The 23,434-nt window shown below is 43.4% G+C and overlaps 1 pseudogene across 1 annotated transcript in view; it reads left to right on the plus strand.

The window, feature by feature from the left end:
* The first annotated feature begins 13,125 nt into the window (after positions 1 to 13,125).
* Positions 13,126 to 23,434, plus strand: part of LOC311122678 (E3 ubiquitin-protein ligase listerin-like) — a 44,922-nt pseudogene continuing 34,613 nt past the window's right edge. The window contains exons 1-5 of the transcript in view: positions 13,126 to 13,265; positions 13,818 to 14,024; positions 16,908 to 17,006; positions 17,111 to 17,170; positions 17,265 to 17,435. The product of the transcript in view is annotated as an E3 ubiquitin-protein ligase listerin-like (transcript). The remainder of the gene's footprint in view (positions 13,266 to 13,817; positions 14,025 to 16,907; positions 17,007 to 17,110; positions 17,171 to 17,264; positions 17,436 to 23,434) is intronic.

Below are 23,434 nucleotides of genomic sequence, written 5' to 3' on the forward strand. Positions count from 1 at the left end.
GGCTGGAATTTCAGGCCATCTTTTCAAACAGCTCTTAGACTAAACGGGCATTTTCAGAGTTCTTCCGACCTCGGTCTGGAAATTATATATAAACAGGAAAATCGAGTTTTTGAGCCTTTAACCCTTTTACGCTCATACCCCTATACAGGTTGAAAATGGCACATTTGGACAGTAGGTGCCTAAACTGAGGTCAGTGGCTCTACCATAACATGCCGTCGGAGGTCAGTGGCTCTACCATAACATGCTATACATGACGTCGGAGGTCAGTGGCTCTACCATAACATGCTATACATGCCGTCGGAGGTCAGTGGCTCTACCATAACATGCTATACATGCCGTCGGAGGTCAGTGGCTCTACCATAACATGCCGTCGGAGGTCAGTGGCTCTACCATAACATGCTATACATGCCGTCGGAGGTCAGTGGCTCTACCATAACATGCTATACATGCCGTCGGAGGTCAGTGGCTCTAACATAACATGCTATACATGACGTCAGATCTGTGGCTCTACCATAACATGCTATACATGACGTCGGAGCTCAGTGGCTCTACCATAACATGCTATACATGACGTCAGATCTCAGGCTCTGCGCTTCACGTGACTAAGATGCCCCCATCCCTCCTGCTAATTGGGCAACTTTTGCAAATGTTTTGTCTGAGTGAGGGGAATGTAAATTAAGAGGACTCTTATTTTGAAAGGTGAGACGTAGAGGATTATAAATATCGCTTTGTCATACAAGCAAGCCAAACACCTGGGAGTCCAAATTTGAACTTCACATTTCCATATAAAACGTAAGTAATATAGTGTCAATATTTCTGGTCACTGTTTGACTACAGTTTAGACATACTAGATCACATTATACCCTGGATTGTCCAAACAGAATGACTGTTGTATTGTGAAGAAAGTTTGCACGGACCACGCATCTGAATGCACTCATGATTACATTCTATGCGCACCAAAACTGAACAAAAAATATAAACGCAACATGTAAAGTCCCATGTTTCATGAGCTGAAATAAAACATCCCAGGAAATGTTCCTTACGCACAAAAATCTTATTGCTCTAAAGATTTGTGCACAAAGTTGTTTACATCCCTGTTAGTGATCATTTATCCCTTACCAAGTGAATCCATCCACCTGACGGGTGTGGAATATCAAGAAGCTGATTAATCAGCATGATCATTACACAGGTGCACCTTGTCCTGGGGACAATAAAAGGCCACTCTAAAATGTGCAGTTTTGTCAAACAACACAATGCCACAGATGTGTCAAGTTTTGAGGGAGCATCCAATTGGCATTCTGACTGCAGAAACGTTTGCCAGAGAATTTAATGTTAATTTTTCTACCATGTCGTTTTAGAGAATTTTGCAGTACGTCCAACCGGCCTCACAACCGCAGACCACGTGTAACCACGCCAGCCCAGGACCTCTACATCCGGCTTTTTCACCCGCGGGATCATCTGAGACCAGCCAACCGGACAGCTGACGAAACAGGAGTATTTCTGTCTGTAATAAAGCCCTTTTGTGGGGAAAAACGAATTCTGATTGGCTGGGCTGGGCTGGTGCCCCAGTGGGTGAGCCTATGCCCTCCCAGGCCCACCCATGCCTGTGCCCCTGCCCAGTCATGTGAAATACATAGATTAGGGCCTAATGAATTTATTTCAATCAACTGATTTCCTTATATGAACTGTAACTCAGTAAAATCGTAAAAAAAAATTCCATGTTGGCTTTATATTTTGTATTATATGTTACGAATTTGCAAACTTACAATATGTTAAATATTTGCGAAATGTATGATATGTTACGAATTCCAATTTGTGGCTAATGTTAGCTAGGTGGCTAACACTAATGTTAGCTAGGCTTAAGTTTAGGGTTAAGTTTAGGAGTTAGGTTAAAGGGTTAAGGTTAGGAATAGGGTTAGCGGAAAGGTTATCTAAAAGGGTTAGGGTTAGCTAAAAGGGTTAGGGGTGGGTTAGCTAATATGCTAGGTAGTTGCAAAGTAGCTAAAAAGTAGTAAGTAGTTGAAAAGTTGCTAATTAGCTAAAATGTTTTCCATGATGAGATTCGAACACGCAACCTTTGTGACAACGACCTAAAATAAACTGAATGGAGCTAAGCACAGGCAAAATCCTTGAGGGAAACATGGTTCAGACTGCTTTCCACCAGACACTGAGATCAATTCACCTTTCAACAGGACAACAACCTAAAAACACCAAATCTAAGGCCAAATCTACACTGGAGTTGTTACCAAGAAGACAGTGAATGTTCCTGAGTGGCCGAGTTACAGTTTTGACTTAAATCTACTTGGCAAGACCTGAAAATGGTTATCTAGCACTGATCAACAACCAATTTGACAGAGCTTGAAATATTGTACAATCCAGGTGTGCAAAGCTCTTAGAGACTTACCCAGAAAGACTCACAGCTGTAATCACTGCCAAATGTGCTTCTACATTGTATTGACTCCAAGAGTGTGAATACTTATGTAAATAGATATTTATGCATTTCAATTTTCAATCAATATGCAAAAATGTCAAAAAACATGTTTTCACTTTGTCATTATGGGGTATTGTGTGTAGATGGGTAAGAAGAAAAAAAAACGATTTAATCCATTTTGAATTCAGGCTGACAAAATGTCGCGTAAGTCAAGGGGTATGAATACTTTCTGAAGGCACTGTACGTACACATTCATTTTAAGTACCCCTCAAGATACACTTCATTTTGAATAGCTTAATCCTGTGTAACACCTAGTAATTACATTGTACTTGTGCAGATACTACACGTACTCTGTGGCATACTCTGTGGTGTACTCTGTGTGTTGATCCTCCCACTTGAGGGGAGGATAAAGGGGCGGCAGGTAGCTTAGTGGTTTAGAGCGTTGTGCCAGTAACCGAAAGGTCGCTGGTTCTAATCCCCGAGCCGACTAGGTGAAAAATCTGTCGATGTGCCCTTGAGCAAGGCACTTAACCCTAATTGCTCCTGTAAGTCGCTCTGGATAAGAGCATCTGCTAAATGACGTAAAATATAACTATAGGAAGGGAACAGAATATGACCATATCGGTATTTGTTATTTTATTAGCATCAACATTAGATGTTGCTACTCTTCCTGGGGTCTTCATGAAACATGAAACATGACATAATACAGAACATTAATGAACGAGAACAGCTACATAAATGTAAAAACGGCACACGTAGCCTACATATCAATACATACACACAGTATATTTAGGTCAAATAGGGGAGAGGCGTTGTGCCGGTCAGGTCTGCTGTTTATTTGAGCAATTTGAGATGGAAGGGAGTTCCATGTAATATTGGCTCTATATAATACTGTACGCTTTCTTGAATTTGTTCTGGATTTGGGGACTGTGAAAAGACCCCTGGTGGCGTAAGTGTGTGTGTGTAAGTTAACTATGCAAACCATTTGGAATTTTCAACACAATGTTTCTTATAAAAACAAGAAGTGATGCAGTCAGTCTCTCCTCAACTCTTAGCCAAGAGAGACTGGCATGCATAGTATTTATATCAGCCCTCTGATTACAATGAAGACCAAGATGTGCCGCTCTGTTCTGGGCCAGCTGCAGCTTAACTAGGTCTTTCCTTGCAGTACTGGACCACATGGCTGGACAATAATCAAAACTGCCGCCTGCAGGACTTGCCTGGATAAGAGCGTCTACTAAATGACTAAAATGTAAATGTGGGATGACACCCGTATGGTAGACCCTAGTCAGTGAGGTTGACATACATCTTACCTGTTTTTTGTCAACTCAACCAAGTTAACCCAGACTGTACACTTTGAGGGGGGAAGTGCTAGCAACAACATTGAATATACATTTTGAAGTCTGCATTCACAGGTAGGTAATGTAATCTCGGGAATCAGCGCATCTGTCCACAAGAAACCTTGTATTTATTAGGGATCCCCATTAGCCAAGGCAGCAGCTACTCTTCCTGGGGTCCAAATATATTAAAGCACTTACATTACATATAAAACGAAAGATAAAACAGTACATCATATAACATTATTACACCGCTACATACAGTTGAAGTCGGAAGTTTACATACACTAAGGTTGGAGTCATTAAAACTCGTTTTTCAACCACTTCACAAATGTCTTGTTAACAAACTATAGTTTTAGCAAGTCGGTTAGGACATCTACTTTGTGCATGACACAAGTAATTTTTCCAACAATTGTTTACAGACAGATTATTTCACTTATAATTCACTGTATCACAATTCCAGTGGGTCAGAAGTTTACATACACTAAGTTTACATACACTTGACTGTGCCTTTAAATAGCTTGGAAAATTCCAGAAATTATGTCATGGCTTTAGAAGCTTCGGCCTACCTTCAAACTCAGTGCCTCTTTGCTTGACATCATGGGAAAATCAAAAGAAATCAGCCAAGACCTCAGAAAACAAATTGTAGACCTCCACAAGTCTGGTTCATCCTTGGGAGCAATTTCCAAACGCTTGAAGGTACCACGTTCATCTGTACAAACAATAGTACGCAAGTATAAACACCATGGGACCACGCAGCCGTCATACCGCTCAGGAAGGAGACCCGTTCTGTCTCCTAGAGATGAACGTACTTTGGTGCGAAAAGTGCAAATCAATCCCAGAACAACAGCAAAGGACCTTGTGAAGATGCTGGAGGAAACAGGTACAAAAGTATCTATATCCACAGTAAAACGAGTTCTATATCGACATAACCTGAAAGGCCGCTCAGCAAGGAAGAAGCAACTGCTCCAAAACTGCCATAAAAAAGCCAGACTACTGTTTGCAACTGCACATGGGGACAAAGATCGTACATTTTGGAGAAATGTCCTCTGGTCTGATGAAACAAAAATAGAACTGTTTGGCTATAATGACCATCGTTATGTTTGGAGGAAAAAGGGGGTACTTGCAAGCAGAAGAACACCATCCCAACCGTGAAGCACGGAGGTGGCAGCATCATGCTGTGGGGGTGCTTTGCTGCAGGAGGGACTGGTGCACTTCACAAAATAGATCATCATGAAGAAGGAAAATTATGTGGATATATTGAAGCAGCATCTCAAGACATCAGTCAAGAAGTTAAAGCTTGGTCGCAAATGGGTCTTCCAAATGGACAATGACCCCAAGCATACTTCCAAAGTTGTGGCAAAATGGCTTAAGGACAACAAAGTCAAGGTATTGGAGTGGCCATCACAAAGCCCTGACCTCAATCCTATAGAAAATGTGTGGGCTGAACTGAAAAAGCGTGTGCGAGCAAGGAGGCCTACAAACCTGACTCAGTTACACCAGCTCTGTCAGGAGAAACAGGCCAAAATTCACCCAACTTATTGTGGGAAGCTTGTGGAAGGCTACCCGAAACGTTTGACTCAACAATTTAAAGGCAATGCTACCAAATACTAATTGAGTGTATGACCCACTGGGAATGTGATGAAATAAATAAAAGCTGAAATAAATCATTCTCTCTACTATTATTCTGACATTTCACATTCTTAAAATAAAGTGGTGATCCTAACTGACCTAAAACAGGGAATTTGTACAAGGATTAAATGTCAGGAATTGTGAAAAACTGAGTTTAAATGTATTTGGCTAAGGTGTATGTAAACTTCCAACTTCAACTGTATCTACAATACAAAATGTTATAACGTGTGCGTATGCATCTGTCTATACCCTTGTGTGTCTCTTCACAGTCCCCGTTGTTCCATGAGGTGTATTTTTACCTGTTTTTTAAAAATGTGATTCTACTGCTGTCATCAGTTACCTGATGTGGAATAGAATTCCACGTAGTCATGGCTCTATGTAGTACTGTGGGCCTCCCATAGTCTGTTCTGGACTTGGGGACTGTGAAGAGACCTCTGGTGGCATGTCTTGTGGGGTATGCATGGGTGTCTGAGCTATGTGCTAGTAGTTTAAACAGACAGCTCGGTACATTCAACATGTCAATAATTCTTACAAAAACAAGTAGTGATGAAGTCAATCTCTCCTCCACTTTGAGCCATGAGAGATTGACATGCATGTCATTAATGTTAGCTCTCCGTTTACTTTTAAGGGACAGTGGTGCTGCCCTGTTCTGAGCCAACTGCAAATTTCCCAAGTCCCTCTTTGTGGCCCCTGACCACACTACTGAACAGTAGTCCAGGTGCGACAAAACTAGGGCCTGTAGGACCTGCCTTGTTGATAGTGTTGTTAAGAAGGCAGAGCAGCGCTTTATTATGGACAGACTTCTCCCCATCTTAGCTACTGTTGTATCAATATGTTTTGACCATGACAGTCTACAATCCAGGGTTACTCCAAGCAGTTTAGTCACCTCAACTTGCTCAATTTCCAAATTATTCATTACGAGATGTAGTTGAGGTTTAGGGTTTAGTGAATGATTTGTCCCAAATACAATGCTTTTAGTTTTGGAAATATTTAATTTGATCAGATATACTTGGATGTGTAGTGTCAGCGTTTGTTGCTGGCATGTCATGCTTAAGTTTGCTTATCTTGCCAATGAAGAAGTCATTAAAGTAGTTGGCAATATCAGTGGGTTTTGTGATGAATGAGCCATCTGATTCAATGAATGATGGAGCCGAGTTTGCCTTTTTTCCCCAAAAAAATGTCTTCAAAAATTAAAGGCAGTCGGGAGGAGGCAAGATCATGTGGGACCATTCTAGCCAATGAGAGGGCAGATACAGCACCCGTGTGAACAATGGGCACAACTCAGGTTTAGTATTTTTTCTCAAAGTTGCCGGGATGTCACATGTCCTACTTATATCAGTAATAATAATAATAATATGCCATTTAGCAGACGCTTTTATCCAAAGCGACTTACAGTCATGCGTGCATACATTTTTGTGTATGTATCAGTACACTCGTAACAACTAAAGCATTATGAAACTTATATTCAATCAAATAAGCCACACATGGCAAATAAGCCATACATTTTCCAGTTAACCAAATTCGACACTCACTGACCTTCCTGGAGAAGACAGATTTTGGGCCCAGTTATCCCTTCCTCTCTGCTGTTCCCAAACTATGATCAAAGATACTTAGAACTAACCCAAGATAGTCCACCTGTGTCATTTCCAATGGGAGCAAACTAAGCATAGAGGGTAGAGCAAAGCATGAGCCAGCCAGACCCTATTGGCGCATTCTAGCATGCATTTGGGTCCTTCTATAAATAAATGGGGCCAATCTGTGACATTGGATCAACATTTCAAAATGGTTTGAAACAAAAATAAAAAAGGTTTTTTTATGCAGTTCCCCATGTGTACTAAAAGTGTATATATACAAATTGGCCCATACTCCACATATACAATAATATAGGACTGCACATCCTTTAAGCAGGGCTCATACAGACGTTGGCAAGTCAAATTCAAGGACTTTCAGAGACTTTTTCAAGCTCTTAAATTGTAATTTTCAAGGACCTCAATGTTGTACAATTGTATAATTTATATAATTGTACACATATTTTTCTGTAGCCTATGTGGAGAGCGACTTACAGTTAGTGCGTTCATCTTAAGATAGCTAGGTGGGACTACCAGATATCACAGGCCTAGAAAGTACATTTTGGAAAATGGGCATGGATTCTACATTCCTAGCTTCAGGGGGAAGCTGGTTCCACCGTTGGGGTGCCAGGACAGAGAAGAGCTGGGCTCCCTGCCTGTGCCATTAAACCCTACAACTTATACAGAACGCTGCAGCCCGTCTGGTGTTCAACCTTCCCAAGTTCTCTCACGTCACCCCGCTCTGCCGCACACTCCACTGGCATTCCAGTTGAGGCTCGCATCTACTACAAGACCATGGTGCTTGCCTACGGAGCTGTGAGGGGAACGGCACCTCCTTACCTTCAGGCTCTGATCAGACCCTACACCCAAACGAGGGCACTACGTTCATCCACCTCTGGCCTGCTAGCTCCCCTACCTCTGCTGAAGCACAGTTCCCGCTCAGCCCAGTCAAAACTGTTCGCTGCTCTGGCACCCCAATGGTGGAACAAGCTCCCTCACGACGCCAGGACAGTGGAGTCACTCACCACCTTCCGGAGACACTTGAAACCCCACCTCTTTAAGGAATACCTGGGATAGGATAAAGGTGGTTGTCCCACTGGCTATCATAAGTTGAATGCACCAATTTGTAAGTCGCTCTGGATAAGAGCGTCTGCTAAATGACGAAAATGTAAATGACTGGCTGAGGGGGAGCTGAGGTGGGAGGGCCAAGAGACCTGAGGTGGCAGATCAGAGTTCTCAGGTTGGGGTGTAGGGTTTGAGCATAGCCGGGGGGGGCAGTTCCTCTTCCTGTTCCGTAGGCAAGTACCATGGCCTTGTAGTGGATGCGAGCTTCGATTGGAAGCCAGTGGATTGTGAGGAAGAGCGGGGTGACATGGAAAAATTAAATGTACAGTGAGGGAAAAAAAGTATTTGATCCCCTGCTGATTTTGTACGTTTGCCCACTGACAAAGAAATGATCAGTCTATAATTTTAATGGTAGGTTTATTTGAACAGTGAGAGACAGAATAACAACAACAAAATCCGGAAAAACGCATGTCAAAAATGTTATAAATTGATTTGCATTTTAATGAGGGAAATAAGTATTTGACCCCCTCTCAATAAGAAAGATTTCTGGCTCCCAGGTGTCTTTTATACAGGTAACGAGCTGAGATTAGGAGCACACTCTTAAAGGGAGTGCTCCTAATCTCAGTTTGTTACCTGTATAAAAGACACCTGTCCACAGAAGCAATCAATCAATCAGATTCCAAACTCTCCACCATGGCCAAGACCAAAGAGCTCTCCAAGGATGTCAGGGACAAGATTGTAGACCTACACAAGGCTGGAATGGGCTACAAGACCATCGCCAAGCAGCTTGGTGAGAAGGTGACAACAGTTGGTGCAATTATTCGCAAATGGAAGAAACACAAAATAACTGTCAATCTCCCTCGGCCTGGGGCTCCATGCAAGATCTCACCTTGTGGAGTTGCAATGATCATGAAAACGGTGAGGAATCAGCCCAGAACTACACGGGAGGATCTTGTCAATGATCTCAAGGCAGTTGGGACCATAGTCACCAAGAAAACAATTGGTAACACACTACGCCGTGAAGGACTGAAATCCTTCAGCGCCTGCAAGGTCCCCCTGCTCAAGAAAGCACATATACAGGGCCGTCTGAAGTTTGCCAATGAACATCAGAATGATTCAGAGGAGAACTGGGTGAAAGTGTTGTGGTCAGATGAGACCAAAATGGAGCTCTTTGGTGTTTTTCTGCTAAGGGGACTGGACAACTTCACTGCATCAAAGGGACGATGGATGGGGCCATGTACCGTCAAATCTTGGGTGAGGACCTCCTTCCCTCTGCCAGGGCATTGAAAATGGGTCGTGGATGGGTATTCCAGCATGACAATGACCCAAAACACACGGCCAAGGCAACAAAGGAGTGGCTCAAGAAGAAGCACATTAAGGTCCTGGAGTGGCCTAGCCAGTCTCCAGACCTTAATCCCATAGAAAATCTGTGGAGGGAGCTGAAGTTTCGAGTTGCCAAACATCAGCCTCGAAACCTTAATGACTTGGAGAAGATCTGCAGAGTGGAACAAAATCCCTCCTGAGATGTGTGCAAACCTGGTGGCCAACTACAAGAAACGTCTGACCTCTGTGATTGCCAACAAGGGTTTTGCCACCAAGTACTAAGTCATGTTTTGCAGAGGGGTCAAATACTTATTTCCCTCATTAAAATGCAAATCAATTCATAACATTTTTGACATGCGTTTTTCTGGATTTTGTTGTTGTTATTCTGTCTCTCACTGTTCAAATAAACCTACCATTAAAATTATAGACTGATCATGTCTTTGTCAGTGGGCAAACGTACAAAATCAGCAGGGGATCAAATACTTTTTTTCCCCTCACTGTATCTGTATTCCCAGACATGTGAAATCCATAGATTAGGGCCTAATTAATTCATTTAGATTGGCTGATTTCCTTAAATGAACTGTAACTCAGTAAAATATTTGAAATTGTTGCATTTTATATTTTAGTTCAGTGTAATATTTTCCATCTGAGTGAAGCTGCAGCAGTCCTATTGGACTGGGCTGTAGACACTGAATCAGCATGAGGTGGTTGTGAAACATGTTGTATTTGTCATGTTATTTCATTATCAGATCATATTGTGAATAAGCCCACTAGCCCACTGGGCTATGTAATTTGTTGTCATTCTATCCAGAATAATTCATAGGAATAGCGTTGGGTGTTGCGCAATAGTCTATCCATGGCGCCGGAGGAGATGGCTGCCGTTTTATGGCTCCTAACCAATTGTGCTAGTGTGTGTGTTTTGTCCTGTTATTTGTAACTTGTTTTGTACATAATGTTTCTGCCACCGTCTCTTACGACCGAAAAGAGCTTCTGGATATCAGGACAGCGATTACTCACCTCGTACTGGCCAAAGATTTTTTCTTTAACGAGTCAGACGCAAAGGATTTTCTTCAAATACCCGACAAGGCCCAAATCCCCGTCATTCGCGTGAGTAAGAGACAGAGATATCGGATCCGACGGCAAGTGGGTAATCTGCCTCTACCATCAGTCCTATTAGTCAACGTACAATCATTGGATAACAAAATAGACAAACTACGATCACGAATATCCCACCAACGGGACATTTAAAAACTGTAATATCTTATGTTTCACCGAGTCGTGGCTGAACGACGACATGGATAACATACAGCTGGCGGGATATACGCTGCATCGGCAAGATAGAACAGCTGCCTCTGGTAAGACAAGGGGTGGCGGTCTGTGTATATTTGTAAACAAGAGCTGGTGCATGAAATCTAATATTAGGGAAGACTCTAGGTTTTGCTCGCCTGAGGTAGAGTATCTCATGATAAGCTGTAGACCACACTATTAACCAAGAGAGTTTTCATCTATATTTTTCGTAGCTGTCTATTTACCAGCACAAACTGATCTGGCACTAAGACCTCACTCAACGAGCTGTATAAGGCCATAAGCAAACAGGAAAACGCTCATCCAGAGGCGGCACTTCTAGGGGCCGGGGACTTTAATGCAGGGAAACTTAAATCCGTCTTACCTCATTTCTACCAGCATGTCACCTCTGCAACCAGAGGGGAAAAAACTCTAGACCACCTTTACTCCACACACAGAGACGCATACAAAGCTCTCCCTCACCCTCCATTTGGCAAATCTGACCATAACTCCATCCTCCTGATTCCTGCTTACATGCAAAAACTAAAGCAGGAAGCACCAGTGACTCGGTCAATAAAGAAGTGGTCAGATGACACAGATGCTAAGCTACAGGACTGTTTTGCTAGCACAGACTGGAATATGTTCCGGGATTCTTCAGATAGCATTGAGGAGTACACCACATCAGTCACTGGCTTCATTAATAAGTGCATCGATGATGTCGTCCCCACAGTGACCGTATGTACATACCCCAACCAAAAGCCATGGATTACAGGAAACATCCGCACTGAGCTAAAGGGTAGAGCTGCCGCTTTCAAGGAGCGGGACTCTAACCCGGACGCTTATAAGAAATCCCACTATGCCCTCCGATGAACCATCAAACTGACAAAGCGTCAATACAGGACTAAGATTGAATCGTACTACACCGGCTCCGACGCTCGTCGGATGTGGCAGCGTCTGCAAACCATTAAAGACTACAAAGGGAAGCACAGCCGCGAGCTGCCCAGTGACGCGAGCCTACCAGACGAGCTAAATCACTTCTATGCTCGTTTCGAGGCAAGCAACACTGAAGCATGCATGAGAGCACCAGCTGTTCCGGACGACTATCTGATCACGCTCTCCGTAGCCGATGTGAGTAAGACCTTTAAACAGGTCAACATTCACAAGGCTACGGGGCCAGACGGATTACCAGGACGTGTACTAAATGACGAAAATGTAAATTAATGATTTGTTTTCTATTTTTTAGTTCTCTTTTTTACTCAACACTTATTTTTCTTAAAACTGCATTGTTGGTTAAGGGCTTGTAAGTAAGCATTCACTGTAAAGGTCTACACCTGTTGTTTTCGGCTCATGTGACAAATAAAATTTGATTTGAACACAATTGTGCACACTCTGTGTCCAATCCACAGCACAAAAACATATTAAAACATGAAAACATTACCTTGATGCTTTCTTCTGTTAAATCTAACAAGACCCTGCTGTAAATCAAGCAGACAACAACAGATGGTCAACATCAATCCGCTAGGGATATTAGATCCAACATGGATCCAGGCACAACTGTCTTCACCGGCGTAATGAATGAGACACCAAAATATTCTGGGCATTCCTTGAAAACAGCTCTTTTTTTTTTTTCCAGAACTTGGGCCGTTGTTGCATGAACAGCTGTTCAACATTTCACTGTCATTCAGAAAATTCCTTCCTGGATCAGATGAAGATGTGTGAAAACATGCATCGCTAATCAGCTGGACGCTAAATGAGCATCCGAAAAGTCCCAACATCCAACAAGTATTATGCATAATTATCGAAGAACCACTTAATAACAGTATCGATTTAGGTTTTGTAAGTATCAAGGTAAGGTGAAGCATTCAATTTTGCCATCGCATTTATTATTTTGGATTTTGTGTGCCCATGAAACTGTTTTCACCCTGTAACATCAGGAGACAAAAAATGTAACAGTAGTTACACTGCATTTTTGATATCTCTATACAAAAAAAAACGGTCAGGTTTTTACAGGGTTCAAGTTCAATGTTTAATTTAACTGATTAATGCTTAATATAACAACTTACACTGCCATAAATGCAAGGACAGAAAAGTAATGTTTTATGTCACACGATTTTGGACAAACCCATCAACATACCAACCATGATAAAGGGTTAAACATCATGAATTTGATTGACTACAGCTATGATCCCAACGTATATCTTAATGTAATGACATGAAAACAATTGGCAGATTATTAGACCACTGCGCCACTCGGCTTCAACCAAATTCTTCAGATTTATACATCCGGTGAAACATATTTTTGTTGTTTTTATGTGGTCCTCTAATATTCAGGAGTCTATTTCCACATTCGGTGAAACATCTGGCTCCTTCTTCTAGCTGTGCTATGATCACGTGTTTCCGGTATTTTGAGGGTTTTTCCGGGTAGGTGTTGTGACGAGATCACGTGTTTCCGGTATTTTGAGGGTTTTTCCGGGTAGGTGTTGTGACGTGTTTTCCATTTTTTGTACCCCATGCTTTTTGGTTTAGGCTCGCAAGCTATCTAATGTTTGAAAGTTAACTTCATCTGTAAAATTAATACACAAAATGGGAGGAAAGAATAAACAGCGAACGAAAGGAAACGTTCGGGTAAGTTAGCTCGCTACTGCTATTGATTTAGCTAGATAGACATTATCTCGCTATTCTAACGTTAGCCATGACATCCGTGTGGTTAGCTTAGCTAGCTACAAAACGTTAGGCAAGGTGGATGCTATCCGGGATCATTGGGACGTCCCTACCCTAAACCATAACCTCCTACCCTTACCTTAACCCTTACCTTAACCCTTACCGTAACCCTTACCGTAACCCTTACCGTAACCCTTACCTTAACCCTTACCGTAACCCTTACCGTAACCCTTACCGTTTTACATTTCAACTTCAATGGTGTAACGTCAGAGTTGGGATGTCCCAAGGATCCCAGATTGCACCGACCCATTATGTAACGTTAACTTGCCAATTCAAAGTTCACGCCAGCATAACTTTCCAGAATTTCATGTTTGATACATTCAACTCACCAGCAAGTTAGAAATAAACTAACTAGTTTGTCATCGAGCTACCCGATGTTACTTATGGTAATGTTATGGTGAATGTGCTAACTAACTACCTAACAACCTGACATTTCGTCCAAACCTCCTCCACCAGCCGTCCAGCAGCGGGCGGGCTGCCGAGTTGCTGGCCCGGGAGAGTGGTGTCGTTCCTGGGTTCGTGGGGTTCGGCACCACAGCGACCACAGAGCTGGGCTATGTGCCTGCTGTCCATGGGGCAGAGGAGATTGACAACCTGGTTGACGCTGACTTCCGCCTGGTGTTGAGGAAACTATCCAAGAGAGACACCGTCACCAAACTGAAGGTAAGATCTTAGAGAGAGAGAGAGAGAGAAGGAAATAGATATACAGCTTTGCGGAGGCCAAATCAACCTTCGTATGGTAACGATGTGCGCCTCCCAAATTTTTTTAACGATGCGGAGGGCTCCACATTGGCATGATTGGTTGACCGTAGATGGGGGGCGGTGAGTCCTGTATCAACACAAACTCGCTTCCTTGACATTGGTCCACGTCTACTCCCACTCCTACACTAGCCAGCACATTGGTCCACGTCTACTCCCACTCCTACACTAGCCAGCACCTTGGCCCATGTCTACTCCCACTCCTACACTAGGCAGCACATTGGTCCACGTCTACTCCCACTCCTACACTAGCCAGCACCTTGGCCCATGTCTACTCCCACTCCTACACTAGCCAGCACCTTGGCCCATGTCTACTCCCACTCCTACACTAGCCAGCACATTGGCCCACGTCTACTCCCACTCCTACACTAACCAGCACATTGGTCCACGTCTACTCCCACTCCTACACTAACCAGCACATTGGTCCACGTCTACTCCCACTCCTACACTAACCAGCACATTGGTCCACGTCTACTCCCACTCCTACACTAGCCAGCACATTGGCCCACGTCTACTCCCACTCCTAAACTTGCCAGCACATTGGCCCACGTCTACTCCCACTCCTAAACTTGCCAGCACATTGGCCCACGTCTACTCCCACTCCTAAACTTGCCGGCACATTGGTCCAAGTCTACTCCCACTCCTAAACTTGCCGGCACATTGGTCCAAGTCTACTCCCACTCCTAAACTTGCCGGCACATTGGTCCAAGTCTACTCCCACTCCTAAACTTGCCGGCACATTGGTCCAAGTCTACTCCCACTCCTACACTAGCCAGCACATTGGCCCACGTCTACTCCCACTCCTAAACTTGCCAGCACATTGGCCCACGTCTACTCCCACTCCTAAACTTGCCGGCACATTGGTCCAAGTCTACTCCCACTCCTAAACTTGCCGGCACATTGGTCCAAGTCTACTCCCACTCCTACACTAGCCAGCACCTTGGCCCACGTCTACTCCCACTCCTACACTAGCCAGCACATTGGCCCACGTCTACTCAGTGGCGCAGTGGTCTAAGGCACTGCATCACAGTGCTAGCTGTGCCACTAGAGATCCTGGTTCGAATCCAGGCTCTGTCGCAGCCGGCCGCGACTGGGAGACTCATGGGCGGCGCACAATTGGCCCAGCGTCGTCCAGGGTAGGGGAGGGAATGGCTGGCAGGGATGTAGCTCAGTTGATAGAGCATGGCGTTTGCAACGGCAGGGTTGTGGGTTTGATTCCCACGGGGGGCCAGTATGAAAAAAATTAAATATATATATATATATATATATATATATATATATATATATATATATATATATATATATATATATGTATTCACTAACTGTAAGTCGCTCTGGATAAGAGCGTCTGCTAAATGACGTAAATGTAAATGTAAATGTACTCCCACTCCTAAACTTGCCAGCACCTTGGCCCACGTCTACTCCCACTCCTACACTAGCCAGCACCTTGGCCCATGTCTACTCCCACTCCTACACTAGCCAGCACATTGGCCCACGTCTACTCCCACTCCTAAACTTGCCAGCACATTGGCCCACGTCTACTCCCACTCCTACACTAGCCAGCACATTGGCCCACGTCTACTCCCACTCCTACACTAACCAGCACATTGGTCCACGTCTACTCCCACTCCTACACTAACCAGCACATTGGTCCACGTCTACTCCCACTCCTAAACTTGCCGGCACATTGGTCCAAGTCTACTCCCACTCCTAAACTTGCCGGCACATTGGTCCACGTCTACTCCCACTCCTAAACTTGCCGGCACATTGGCCCACGTCTACTCCCACACTTGCCGGCACATTGGCCCACGTCTACTCCTACACTAGCCGGCACATTGGCCCACGTCTACTCCCACTCCTAAACTTGCCGGCACATTGGTCCACGTCTACTCCTACACTAGCCGGCACATTGGCCCACGTCTACTCCCACTCCTAAACTTGCCGGCACATTGGTCCACGTCTACTCCTACACTAGCCGGCACATTGGTCCACGTCTACTCCCACTCCTAAACTTGCCGGCACATTGGTCCACGTCTACTCCTACACTAGCCGGCACATTGGCCCACGTCTACTCCCACTCCTAAACTTGCCGGCACATTGGTCCAAGTCTACTCCCACTCCTAAACTTGCCGGCACATTGGTCCACGTCTACTCCCACTCCTAAACTTGCCGGCACATTGGTCCACGTCTACTCCTACACTAACCAGCACATTGGCCCACGTCTACTCCTACACTAACCAGCACATTGGTCCACGTCTACTCCCACACTTGCCGGCACATTGGTCCACGTCTACTCCCACTCCTACACTAGCCAGCACATTGGCCCACGTCTACTCCCACTCCTACACTAGGCAGCACATTGGCCCACGTCTACTCCCACTCCTACACTAGCCGGCATGGGAGATATAAAGGGCTAATCCGAGCTAGAATGTGGTAAAAATTGGACTATATGAATTGGGCTCCATAAAACATTGGTAGATTTTTTTTGTTGTTGCCGGCAACATACGGTTAAGACTGTCTGTAAAGGGTAATAGAGAGAGGAGAGAGTACCAAAAGCTGAAATCACACAGAATAGGGTGCCAGTCGCTTCCATTCCCTTGGGAGAAGAATGTTCGAGGGCTAGTACACGGATGCACGCACGCACGCAAACATACACTCTAACACACACACACACACACACACACACACGCCCTGTCCCGGAGGCTCTCACATTTTTCTCAGTTTTTCCTTTACAGGCAGTGCAGGAGTTTGGAGCTATGTGTTATAATATAATGGTTTTCTCTACAGGCAGTGCAGGAGTTTGGAGCTATGTGTCAGGAGCGGGACTCAGAGGTAGTTAAAGGAGTTTTACCTTACTGGCCCAGGATCTACTGCAAGATATCAGTGGTGAGTCTTAGTGAGCTGCTACACTTGGGGGTCTCAAGTCTTTGCATATCGTATGTGATCGTTGTGGGACTTGAACCCATGACTGATTATGTTGTTGATTCCAGGACCACGACCGGCGTGTGAGAGAGGCAACCCAGCAGGCGTTTGAACAGCTGGTCCTGAAGGTGAGAGACAGAAAGCCCAAAAGACACACAGACAGCAAGACGGACGGACAGACACACACACTTGAATAACCCATTGATCCCTGTATAACCCCAGGTGCGTCGTAGTCTAGCCCCCTACCTGAAGAGTGTGATGGGCCACTGGCTGCTGTCTCAGTGTGACAGCTATCCCCCTGCTGCCTCTGCTGCCTGCCAGGCCTTCAGCGCTGCCTTCCCCCCCAGCAAACAGGCTGAGGCGCTTAGCTTCTGCAAGGACGAGGTTCTCACTGTGAGTAGTCTATACTATAGTAGAGGTCCTCACTGTCAGTAGTCTATACTATAGTAAAGAGAGAGGTCCTCACTGTCAGTAGTCTATACTATAGTAGAGAGAGGTCCTCACTGTCAGTAGTCTATACTATAGTAGAGAGAGAGGTCCTCACTGTCAGTAGTCTATACTATAGTAGAGAGAGGTCCTCACTGTCAGTAGTCTATACTATAGTAGAGAGAGGTCCTCACTGTCAGTAGTCTATACTATAGTAGAGAGAGAGGTCCTCACTGTCAGTAGTCTATACTATAGTAGAGAGAGGTCCTCACTGTCAGTAGTCTATACTATAGTAAAGAGAGAGGTCCTCACTGTCAGTAGTCTATACTATAGTAAAGAGAGAGGTCCTCACTGTCAGTAGTCTATACTATAGTAGAGGTCCTCACTGTCAGTAGTCTATACTATAGTAGAGAGGTCCTCACTGTCAGTAGTCTATACTATAGTAAAGAGAGAGGTCCTCACTGTCAGTAGTCTATACTATAGTAAAGAGAGAGGTCCTCACTGTCAGTAGTCTATACTATAGTAAAGAGAGAGGTCCTCACTGTCAGTAGTCTATACTATAGTAAAGAGAGAGGTCCTCACTGTCAGTAGTCTATACTATAGTAGAGGTCCTCACTGTCAGTAGTCTATACTATAGTAGAGAGGTCCTCACTGTCAGTAGTCTATACTATAGTAAAGAGAGAGGTCCTCACTGTCAGTAGTCTATACTATAGTAGAGAGGTCTTCACTGTCAGTAGTCTATACTATAGTAGAGAGAGAGGTCCTCACTGTCAGTAGTCTATACTATAGTAGAGAGAGAGGTCCTCACTGTCAGTAGTCTATACTATAGTAAAGAGAGAGGTCCTCACTGTCAGTAGTCTATACTATAGTAGAGGTCCTCACTGTCAGTAGTCTATACTATAGTAAAGAGAGGTCCTCACTGTCAGTAGTCTATACTATAGTAGAGAGAGAGGTCCTCACTGTCAGTAGTCTATACTATAGTAGAGAGAGAGGTCCTCACTGTCAGTAGTCTATACTATAGTAAAGAGAGAGGTCTTCACTGTCAGTAGTCTATACTATAGTAGAGAGGTCCTCACTGTCAGTAGTCTATACTATAGTAAAGAGAGAGGTCCTCACTGTCAGTAGTCTATACTATAGTAAAGAGAGAGGTCCTCACTGTCAGTAGTCTATACTATAGTAAAGAGAGACGTCCTCACTGTCAGTAGTCTATACTATAGTAGAGAGGTCTTCACTGTCAGTAGTCTATACTATAGTAGAGAGAGAGGTCCTCACTGTCAGTAGTCTATACTATAGTAGAGAGAGAGGTCCTCACTGTCAGTAGTCTATACTATAGTAAAGAGAGAGGTCCTCACTGTCAGTAGTCTATACTATAGTAAAGAGAGAGGTCTTCACTGTCAGTAGTCTATACTATAGTAAAGAGAGAGGTCCTCACTGTCAGTAGTCTATACTATAGTAAAGAGAGAGGTCTTCACTGTCAGTAGTCTATACTATAGTAAAGAGAGAGGTCCTCACTGTCAGTAGTCTATACTATAGTAAAGAGAGAGGTCTTCACTGTCAGTAGTCTATACTATAGTAGAGGTCCTCACTGTCAGTAGTCTATACTATAGTAAAGAGAGAGGTCCTCACTGTCAGTAGTCTATACTATAGTGGAGAGGTCCTCACTGTCAGTAGTCTATACTATAGTAAAGAGAGAGGTCCTCACTGTCAGTAGTCTATACTATAGTAAAGAGAGAGGTCTTCACTGTCAGTAGTCTATACTATAGTAAAGAGAGAGGTCCTCACTGTCAGTAGTCTATACTATAGTAAAGAGAGAGGTCTTCACTGTCAGTAGTCTATACTATAGTGGAGAGGTCCTCACTGTCAGTAGTCTATACTATAGTAGAGAGAGAGGTCCTCACTGTCAGTAGTCTATACTATAGTAGAGAGAGAGGTCCTCACTGTCAGTAGTCTATACTATAGTGGAGAGGTCCTCACTGTCAGTAGTCTATACTATAGTAAAGAGAGAGGTCCTCACTGTCAGTAGTCTATACTATAGTAAAGAGAGAGGTCTTCACTGTCAGTAGTCTATACTATAGTAAAGAGAGAGGTCCTCACTGTCAGTAGTCTATACTATAGTAAAGAGAGAGGTCTTCACTGTCAGTAGTCTATACTATAGTGGAGAGGTCCTCACTGTCAGTAGTCTATACTATAGTAGAGAGAGAGGTCCTCACTGTCAGTAGTCTATACTATAGTAAAGAGAGAGGTCCTCACTGTCAGTAGTCTATACTATAGTAGAGAGGGAGGTCCTCACTGTCAGTAGTCTATACTATAGTAAAGAGAGAGGTCCTCACTGTCAGTAGTCTATACTATAGTAAAGAGAGAGGTCCTCACTGTCAGTAGTCTATACTATAGTAAAGAGAGAGGTCTTCACTGTCAGTAGTCTATACTATAGTAGAGAGAGGTCCTCACTGTCAGTAGTCTATATTATAGTAAAGAGAGAGGTCCTCACTGTCAGTAGTCTATACTATAGTAAAGAGAGAGGTCCTCACTGTCAGTAGTCTATACTATAGTAGAAAGAGGTCCTCACTGTCAGTAGTCTATACTATAGTAAAGAGAGAGGTCCTCACTGTCAGTAGTCTATACTATAGTAGAGAGAGAGGTCCTCACTGTCAGTAGTCTATACTATAGTAAAGAGAGAGATCCTTACTGTCAGTAGTCTATACTATAGTAAAGAGAGAGGTCCTCACTGTCAGTAGTCTATACTATAGTAAAGAGAGAGGTCCTCACTGTCAGTAGTCTATACTATAGTAAAGAGAGAGGTCCTCACTGTCAGTAGTCTATACAATAGTAAAGAGAGAGGTCCTCACTGTCAGTAGTCTATACTATAGTAGAGAGAGAGGTCCTCACTGTCAGTAGTCTATACTATAGTAGAGAGAGGTCCTCACTGTCAGTAGTCTATACTATAGTAGAGGTCCTCACTGTCAGTAGTCTATATTATAGTAGAGAGAGAGATCCTTACTGTCAGTAGTCTATACTATAGTAAAGAGAGAGGTCCTCACTGTCAGTAGTCTATACTATAGTAAAGAGAGAGGTCCTCACTGTCAGTAGTCTATACTATAGTAAAGAGAGAGGTCCTCACTGTCAGTAGTCTATACTATAGTAAAGAGAGAGGTCCTCACTGTCAGTAGTCTATACTATAGTAAAGAGAGAGGTCCTCACTGTCAGTAGTCTATACTATAGTAGAGAGAGAGGTCCTCACTGTCAGTAGTCTATACTATAGTAAAGAGAGAGGTCCTCACTGTCAGTAGTCTATACTATAGTAGAGGTCCTCACTGTCAGTAGTCTATACTATAGTAGAGAGAGAGGTCCTCACTGTCAGTAGTCTATACTATAGTAGAGGTCCTCACTGTCAGTAGTCTATACTATAGTAGAGGTCCTCACTGTCAGTAGTCTATACTATAGTAGAGAGAGAGGTCCTCACTGTCAGTAGTCTATACTATAGTAGAGAGAGAGGTCCTCACTGTCAGTAGTCTATACTATAGTAAAGAGAGAGGTCCTCACTGTCAGTAGTCTATACTATAGTAAAGAGAGAGGTCTTCACTGTCAGTAGTCTATACTATAGTAAAGAGAGAGATCCTTACTGTCAGTAGTCTATACTATAGTAAAGAGAGAGGTCCTCACTGTCAGTAGTCTATACTATAGTAAAGAGAGAGGTCCTCACTGTCAGTAGTCTATACTATAGTAGAGAGAGAGGTCCTCACTGTCAGTAGTCTATACTATAGTAAAGAGAGAGGTCCTCACTGTCAGTAGTCTATACTATAGTAGAGAGAGAGGTCCTCACTGTCAGTAGTCTATACTATAGTAGAGAGAGAGGTCCTCACTGTCAGTAGTCTATATTATAGTAGAGAGAGAGATCCTTACTGTCAGTAGTCTATACTATAGTAAAGAGATAGGTCCTCACTGTCAGTAGTCTATACTATAATAAAGAGAGAGGTCCTCACTGTCAGTAGTCTATATTATAGTAGAGAGAGAGGTCCTCACTGTCAGTAGTCTATACTATAGTAAAGAGAGAGGTCCTCACTGTCAGTAGTCTATACTATAGTAGAGAGCGGTCCTCACTGTCAGTAGTCTATACTATAGTAGAGGTCCTCACTGTCAGTAGTCTATAATATAGTAGAGGTCCTCACTGTCAGTAGTCTATACTATAGTAGAGAGAGAGGCCCTCACTGTCAGTAGTCTATACTATAGTAGAGGTCCTCACTGTCAGTAGTCTATACTATAGTAAAGAGAGAGGTCCTCACTGTCAGTAGTCTATACTATAGTAGAGAGAGAGGTCCTCACTGTCAGTAGTCTATACTATAGTAAAGAGAGGTCCTCACTGTCAGTAGTCTATACTATAGTAAAGAGAGAGGTCTTCACTGTCAGTAGTCTATACTATAGTAGAGAGAGAGGTCCTCACTGTCAGTAGTCTATACTATAGTAAAGAGAGAGGTCCTCACTGTCAGTAGTCTATACTATAGTAGAGAGAGGTCCTCACTGTCAGTAGTCTATACTATAGTAGAGAGAGGTCCTCACTGTCAGTAGTCTATACTATAGTAAAGAGAGAGGTCCTCACTGTCAGTATTCTATACTATAGTAGAGAGAGAGGTCCTCACTGTCAGTAGTCTATACTATAGTAAAGAGAGAGGTCCTCACGGTCAGTAGTCTATACTATAGTAAAGAGAGAGATCCTTACTGTCAGTAGTCTATACTATAGTAGAGAGGTCCTCACTGTCAGTAGTCTATACTATAGTGGAGAAGACCTCACTGTCAGTAGTCTATACTATAGTAGAGAGAAAGGTCCTCACTGTCAGTAGTCTATACTATAGTAAAGAGAGAGGTCCTCACTGTCAGTAGTCTATACTATAGTAAAGAGAGAGGTCCTCACTGTCAGTAGTCTATACTATAGTAGAGAGAGGTCCTCACTGTCAGTAGTCTATATTATAGTAAAGAGAGAGGTCCTCACTGTCAGTAGTCTATACTATAGTAAAGAGAGAGGTTCTCACTGTCAGTAGTCTATACTATAGTAGAAAGAGAGGTCCTCACTGTCAGTAGTCTATACTATAGTAAAGAGAGAGGTCCTCACTGTCAGTAGTCTATACTATAGTAGAGAGAGAGGTCCTCACTGTCAGTAGTCTATACTATAGTAAAGAGAGGGATCCTTACTGTCAGTAGTCTATACTATAGTAAAGAGAGAGGTCCTCACTGTCAGTAGTCTATACTATAGTAAAGAGAGAGGTCCTCAATGTCAGTAGTCTATACTATAGTAAAGAGAGAGGTCCTCACTGTCAGTAGTCTATACTATAGTAAAGAGAGAGGTCCTCACTGTCAGTAGTCTATACTATAGTAGAGAGAGGTCCTCACTGTCAGTAGTCTATACTATAGTAGAGGTCCTCACTGTCAGTAGTCTATATTATAGTAGAGAGAGAGATCCTTACTGTCAGTAGTCTATACTATAGTAAAGAGAGAGGTCCTCACTGTCAGTAGTCTATACTATAGTAAAGAGAGAGGTCCTCACTGTCAGTAGTCTATACTATAGTAAAGAGAGAGGTCCTCACTGTCAGTAGTCTTTACTATAGTAAAGAGAGAGGTCCTCACTGTCAGTAGTCTATACTATAGTAGAGAGAGAGGTCCTCACTGTCAGTAGTCTATACTATAGTAAAGAGAGAGGTCCTCACTGTCAGTAGTCTATACTATAGTAGAGGTCCTCACTGTCAGTAGTCTATACTATAGTAGAGAGAGGTCCTCACTGTCAGTAGTCTATACTATAGTAAAGAGAGAGGTCTTCACTGTCAGTAGTCTATACTATAGTAAAGAGAGAGGTCCTCACTGTCAGTATTCTATACTATAGTAGAGAGAGAGGTCCTCACTGTCAGTAGTCTATACTATAGTAAAGAGAGAGGTCCTCACTGTCAGTAGTCTATACTATAGTGGAGAGAGAGGTCCTC

This window comes from Coregonus lavaretus (assembly GCF_964263955.1).
Source record: "Coregonus lavaretus genome assembly, contig: HAP1_SCAFFOLD_2006, whole genome shotgun sequence".
Classification (NCBI taxonomy): Eukaryota; Metazoa; Chordata; class Actinopteri; order Salmoniformes; family Salmonidae; genus Coregonus; species Coregonus lavaretus.